The sequence below is a fragment of the Giraffa tippelskirchi genome, chromosome 9, assembly GCF_054371585.1.
Source record: "Giraffa tippelskirchi isolate mGirTip1 chromosome 9, T2T-mGirTip1v1.2.pri, whole genome shotgun sequence".
NCBI lineage: Eukaryota > Metazoa > Chordata > Mammalia > Artiodactyla > Giraffidae > Giraffa > Giraffa tippelskirchi.
This window is the reverse complement of record NC_137283.1, coordinates 23,603,930-23,610,848: the sequence shown is the minus strand read 5'-3', so window position 1 is coordinate 23,610,848 and position 6,919 is coordinate 23,603,930.

Below are 6,919 nucleotides of genomic sequence, written 5' to 3'. Positions count from 1 at the left end.
ATGTACCTATTAAGAATGTTCAATATTGTTCAAAAGGGAATACTGTGGCTACTGGAGGTTGAGATAAGAAATTAAATTGGTCAATCTCTCTGTAGGACTGTAAATCATCTCTCAGCCTAAAAGATGAAAGAATATTCTCACTCTTTAAAGACATGTAGATGAGCTGGCACTGAGTGGTGGTATATGGTTTAAGTACTATATATTTTTTACACAATCAGTATATACAATACATTTAATATACTATATTTTACTTATTTTAAGAGACTTATTCAATGTCTTCAACAAGTAAATTAAATATTGCTAACCAGACAAATCAGCATCATTCATCTTGAAAATAATATTGAGATGAATTTTGCATAAGATAAAATTAACAACTTTAAAATCAACAATTAATTGGCATTTAGTATATTCACAATATTGTGCAACTAACACCTTTATGTAACTCCAAAACATTAATCACCCCAAAGTAAAACGCTTTATATATTAAGAAACTTTCCCCAACCTTTCTTCCTCCAGCTGCTGGCAGCCACCCATTGTGTCTCTCAATTTATCTATTCTGAATGCTTTATACAAATAGAGTCATATGATATGTGACCTTTGGTATCTGATTTATTTTACTTAGCATAATGTTTTGAGGTTCACTTACTAATGATACTTGGACTGTTTCCACCTTATAATAATTGCAAAAAAGTGCTGTTAAAATGTGCATGTATGTATACTTGTTTGAGTACCTTTTTTCAGTTTTTTTGTATATATACCTAAGAACAGAATCATGAGGTCATATGATAATTCTCTGTGTAACTTTTTGAAGAACTGCCAAACTATTTTCTACAGTGGCTAAACCAAATTACAGTGTAACCAGCAATGTATGAATCTTTTAATTTGTCAAATTCTTTGTCAACACTTATTACCCATTTTAATATTTTTTAATTTTTATTTTTAATATTTCCATACTAGTGGATATGGAGTAGTACAACATTGCCATTTTTATTGGATTTCCCTGAGGATCAATAATGTTGAGAATCTTATCATGTTCTCATTAGCTATTTTTTATCCTCTTTGTCTAATTCAAGTATTTTGCCCATTTTTTAATTGGGCTGTCTTTTTATTGATGGGTTTTAAGAGTCCTTTATATTTCTTAAAGACTAGACCTGTAGTCAAATATATAATTTGCAAATAGCTTATTCCATTCCACAAGCTATATTTTCATTTTTAAAATTATGCACAAAACTATAAATTTGGATGAAGTCTGATTTATCTTTTTTGTTGTTGTTGTTACTTGTGCTTTTGATATGTAAGACTTTTTTTTTTTTAATTTTAAATAAAGCAAATAAAAGCAAGCATACACAAATAGTAGGCAGGCAATTAATTCATACTCATGGGGGTAATTCAAGAGTATTAGCATGTATGTTCATGAAGGTATTAGCAGTTTTTATCTTGCTGGAATGGATGTGATCTTCATTAATTAAATAAAATATATACTATTGTTACTTTGACAACATACTTTTCAGCAAAATGAAATAAAAAGATATACCTCCTTTTCTGAAGTGCGGAATAACATGAAATACAAGCTTGTTTGATTATTCACCAATCAAACATTTTTTGAGTTCCTCTAATATCACTCACCTAGAACCAGACATCCTGGAATGTGAAGTCAAGTGGGCCTTAGAAAGCATCACTACGAACAAAGCTAGTAGAGGTGATGGAATTCCAGTTGAGCTATTTCAAATCCTCAAAGGTGATGCTGTGAAAGTGCTTCACTCAATATGCCAGCAAATTTGGAAAACTCAGCAGTGGCCACAGGACTGGAAAAGGTCAGTTTTCGTTCCAATCCCAAAGAAAGGCAATGCCAAAGAATGCTCAAACTACCGCACAATTGCACTCATCTCACATGCTAGTAAAGCAATGCTCAAAATTCTCCAAGCCAGGCTTCAGCAATACGTGAACCCTGAACTTCCAGATGTTCAAGCTGGTTTTAGAAAAGGCAGAGGAACCACAGATCAAATTGCCAATATCCGCTGGATCATCGAAAAAGCAAGAGAGTTCCAGAAAAACATCTATTTCTGCTTTATTGACTATGCCAAAGCCTTTGACTGTGTGGATCACAATAAACTGTGGAAAATTCTGAAAGAGATGGGAATACCAGACCATCTGACCTGTGTCTTGAGAAACCTGTATGCAGGTCAGGAAGCAACAGTGAGAACTGGACATGGAACAACAGACTGGTTCCAAATAGGAAAAGGAGTACGTCAAGGCTGTATATTATCACCCTGCTTATTTAAGTTATATACAGAGTACATCATGAGAAATGCTGGGCTGGAAGAAACACAAGCTGGAATCAAGATTGCCAGGAGAAATATCAATAACCTCAGATATGCGGATGACACCACCCTTATGGCAGAAAGTGAAGAAGAACTAAAGAGCCTCTTGATGCAGGTGAAAGAGGAGAGTGAAAAAGTTGGCTTAAAGCTCAACGTTCAGAAAACTAAGATCATGGCATCTGGTCCCATCACTTCATGGGAAATAGATGGGGAAACAGTGGTAACAGTGTCAGACTTTATTTTTTGGGGGCTCCAGAATCACTGCTGATGGTGACTGCAGCCATGAAATTAAAAGACGCTTACTCCTTGGAAGGAAGGTTATGGCCAACCTAGATAGCATATTTAAAAGCATAGACATTACTTTGCCAACAAAAGTCCATCTAGTCAAGGCTATGGTTTTTCCAGTGGTCATGTATGGATGTGAGAGTTGGACGGTGAAGAAAGCTGAGTGCCGCAGAATTGATGCTTTTGAACTGTGGTGTTGGAGAAGACTCTTGAGAGTCCCTTGGACTGCAAGGAGATCCAATCAATCCATCCTAAAAGAGATCAATCCTGGGTGTTCATTGGAAGGTCTGATGTTGAAGCTGAAACTAATACTTTGGCCTCCTCCCGGGAAGAGTTGACTCATTGGAAAAGACCCTAATTCTCGGTAGGATTGGGGGCCGGGAGGAGAAGAGGACGACAGAGGATGAGGTGGTTGGATGGCATCACCGACTCGATGGACATGGGTTTGGGTAGACTCCGGGAGTTGGTGATGGACAGAGAGGCCTGGTGTGCTGCAATTCATGGGGTTGCAAAGAGTTGGACACGACTGAGCGACTGAACTGAACTGAATATGCTATTTTAGACAATGGAGATAAACTAATAAAAAGATAGATAACTTCTTACCCTCAAAGAGCCTCCATTCTAGTGTATAAATGTAAATAAGTAAATAAATTCAAATAGTAACAAATACTATGGAAAAAAAAACAAACAGACTATTTTAATTAAAGCAATCAGGGAGAGCTATTGAAGATCTGACAATTGAACTTAGACCTGGATTAAAATTAGGGTGTCGTGCTAGGAAGAATGCATTTCAAGCTAAGGAAATCACAAATGCAAGACCCTGAAGTGTAAATGAGCATTGAGTTTTCTAGGAATTGACAACAGGCCACTGTGGGTCATGGAGAACATGAGGTTTACCTTGCAGTGAGGCCACGCTAGACATGGTATGTATTAATAGAAAGCAAATTGTTGAAAGCCTATTGTTGGTCACTTTATTCAATAACCATACATTGGACTTGAGGCTGATCATTAGACACTATGATGCTTATCCAAGCATAAGAAGAAAAATTGAGAGATAGGGTTATGGATCAGAGAAGGGAAATGTAAAAATAAAAAAGATACAACCTTTATCCCCATGCAATTATAGTCTAACAACTAAACCACCACTAGCACAGGTGTATTATAAAAACACAGCTAAACATAGTTCAAAGCAAAAGAGAGTTCAACTAATTACAAAGGGTTGAATCAGGGAAGCTTCTTAATCTTGTATTTGAAGCATATGTAGTGTTTCTATAGTTGTTAGGAAAATTTTAATTTGAGGGGGGGAAATTTAGAGGCATGGACGAGTAAGGAATGTTTGGAATATAAAATACTGTATTATAGATCAGAAAGTATGCTAAGAAATAGGAAGATACAGAGATTTAATGCTGAAACCTACATGCATCTGGCTCTTCTACACTAGAACCAAGTATTTCAGGAAGGATGGAGGAATTTCATCACCCTTCTAATTTCATCCAGAACCTTAGCAGAAACCATATGTGCTCTGTAAATATAAAGAGGAAATTGATGCAAATAACTTTGTTATGACCATTTCATTTGAAATTTCTTGTAAAATATTCTTAAGCAATGGTGAGAAAATAAATACACATGCTAGGTATTAAGGACTGAATTAATTTCTTTCCCAAATTCCTGGGTTAAAATTGTAACCCTTTAGTTCAGTTCAGTCGTTCAGTCATGTCAGACTCTTTGCAATCCCATGGACTGCAGCTCGCCAGGCTTCCCTGTCCATCACCAACTCCCAGAGCTTGCTCAAACTCATGTCCATCGAGTCGATGATGCCATCCAACCATCTCATCCTCTGTCATCCCCTTCTCTGTGGTGACCCAAGGACGAAACAGCAGATAAAACCAAGGAGGATCTTGAAATGTGGGAACAGAAAAACCAGACACTTGCTATCCTTCCCTCCCCCATGTTGTAACTATTAATGGAACAGTATAACCTGTCTCCCCTCCTACCCCATAGGGAGAAGGTATTTGCCCTACTCTTCCCCCACCCAGTATACATGCCTCATTCAATCAGCAAATGACCTGCAAGACCCCATCCCATTCCTTGTACCCTGGGTATAAAAGTGGACTAAGGACCCCTGTTCAATGTCAGTTCTCCCTTGAGCTGACCCGCTGAAGGTAGCTGACCTGTTCTAACAGCGTCTCCCACTCTAATAAATTTTATTTTCCATCTCTTTCTGTCTCATGTCTGGAAATTCTTTACTAACCCATGCCCGGACAACGACATTTTCCTCCTGCCTTCAATTTTTCATAGCATCAGGGTGTTTTCTAATGAATAAGCTCTTCACTTCAGCTTCAACATCAGTCCTTCCAATGAATATTCAGGGCTGATTTCCTTTAGGATTGACTGGTTGGATCTCCTTGCAGTCCAAGAGACTCTCAAGAGTCTTCTGAAAATTGCAGAGGAAGGTAAGCTTCCAAACTCATTCTATGAGGCCACCATCACCCTAATACCAAAACCTGACAAAGATGCCACAAAAAAAGAAAACTACAAGCCAATATCACTGATGAACATAGATGCAAAAATCCTTAACAAAATCCTAGCAAACAGAATCCAACAACATATTAAAAAGATCATACATCATAACCAAGTGGGCTTTATCCCAGGGATGCAAGGATTCTTCAATATCCACAAATCAATCAATGTAATACACCACATAAACAAATTGAAAAATAGAACCCATATGATTAATTCAATAGATGCAGAGAAAGCCTTCGACAAAATTCAACATCCATTTATGATAAAAACCCTCCAAAAAGCAGGAATAGAAGGAACATACCTCAACATAATAAAAGCTATATATGACAAACCCACAGTAAACATTATCCTCAATGGTGAAAAACTGAAAGCATTTCCCCTAAAGTCAGGAACAAGACAAGGGTGCCCACTCTCACCACTACTATTCAACATAGTTTTGGAAGTTTTGGCCACAGCAATCAGAACAGAAAAAGAAAAAAAAAGGAATCCAGATTGGAAAAAAAGAAGTAAAACTCTCACTGTTTGCAGATGGCATGATCCTCTACATAGGAAACCCTAAAGACTCCACCAGAAAATTACTAGAGTTAATCAATGAATATAGTAAAGTTGCAGGATATAAAATTAACACACAGAAATCCCTTGCATTCCTATACACTAACAATGAGAAAACAGAAAGAGAAATTAAAGAAACAATTCCATTCACCATCGCAATGAAAAGAATAAAATGTTTAGGAATATATCTACCTAAAGAAACAAACGACCTATATATATAGAAAACTATAAAACACTGATGAAAGAAATCAAAGAGGACACAAATAGATGGAGAAATATACCGTGTTCATGGATCGGAAGAATCAATATAGTGAAAATGAGTATATTACCCAAAGCAATCTATACATTCAATGCAATCCCTATCAAGCTACCAACAGTATTCTTCAGATAACTAGAACAAATAATTTCACAATTTGTATGGAAATACAAAAAAACCTCGAATAGCCAAAGCAATCTTGAGAAAGAAGAATGAAACTGGAGGAATCAAACTGCCTGACTTCAGGCTCTACTACAAAGCCACAGTCATCAAGACAGTATGGTACTGGCACAAGGACAGAAATATAGATTAATGAAACAGAATAGAAAGCCCAGAGATAAATCTACGCACCTATGGACACCTTATCTTTGACAAAGGAGGCAAGAATATGCAATGGAGAAAAGACAATCTCTTTAACAAGTGGTGATGGGAAAACTGGTCAACCACTTGTAAAAGAAGAAAACTAGAACACTTTCTAACACCATACACAAAAATAAACTCAAAATGGATTAAAGATCTAAACATAAGACCAGAAACTAAAACTCCTAGAGGAAAACATAGGCAAAACACTCTCCGACTTAAACCACAGCAGGATCCTCTATGACCCACCTCCCAGAATATTGGAAATAAAAGCAAAAATAAACAAATGGGACCTAATTAAAAGTTTCTGCACAACAAAGGAAACTATAAGCAAGGTGAAAAGACAGCCTTCAGAATGGCAGAAAATAATAGCAAATGAAGCAACGGACAAAGAATTAATCTCAAAAATATACAAGCAACTCCCGCAGCTCAATTCCAGAAAAACGACCCAATCAAAAAGTGGGCCAAAGAACTAAACAGACATTTCTGCAAAGAAGACATACAGATGGCTATCAAACACATGAAACGATGCTCAACATGACTCATCATCAGAGAAATACAAGTCAAAACCACAATGAGGTACCATTTCACACCCATCAGAATGGTTGCTATCCAAAAGTCT